The sequence below is a fragment of the Elaeis guineensis genome, chromosome 13 (assembly GCF_000442705.2).
Source record: "Elaeis guineensis isolate ETL-2024a chromosome 13, EG11, whole genome shotgun sequence".
In the NCBI taxonomy this organism is placed as follows: Eukaryota; Viridiplantae; Streptophyta; class Magnoliopsida; order Arecales; family Arecaceae; genus Elaeis; species Elaeis guineensis.
The window spans coordinates 5204380-5205149 of NC_026005.2; positions in this window are offsets into that span (position 1 = coordinate 5204380).

Genomic DNA, 770 nt, shown 5'->3' on the forward strand with positions numbered 1-770 from the left:
GACGTCTACATGCTGGATGGTAAAGTTAAACTTCCTGATTGTTTGGCCCTGATTTCAATTTAACGGTTGAGATCTGTTTATCTTGCAAAATGATTTTTTGGAAGGCCACGAGTTCGAGCCTTCCAAGAGAGGTGACATCAATTTTGTCATAAGCATGGTATCGAGTGCAATGACCTCCATTAACCATCTCTTAACTTGTCCTTATTTCGTTTGCTAGCATTTCTGATTTCTATTTGATATAACTTCTATTTCTGTCCATGTGTTTTTAAAAACACTAAAAGCTTTTTTTTTCTTTTGGTGAACCCTAAATGCTTTGATTTATATGTGCTATACGAGTATAGTTTAACTCACTAGTTTCTACTTGAGATAACCAGAGTTACATTAGCGTATTGTGATTAGCACTGGCATGCAAATTTAGGGCATGTTTGGATGCCCAAATGGCTTATCTATGAAATAATTCATAATAGTTAAAAAAAAAAAAAAAGTAGTTTGAGAATAACCATATGTTTGTTTCAATCACCCGAGTATTCAAACATAACAAAAATCATATGAGGCAGGCACTAGAGAAAAATTATGGGACGGACTTTATAGTTTATCATTTTTTTTTAATATTAATTTTAAAAAATAGATCTAAAAGTCAAATACATTATCTATTAATGGAGTTATCAGTACTGTAATTAAAAAAAAGGGCGTTCTCTTTTTTTCTTATTTTTAGTATATATTTTTTATTGATACATACTATATAACCATATAATACGCACTAAATAATT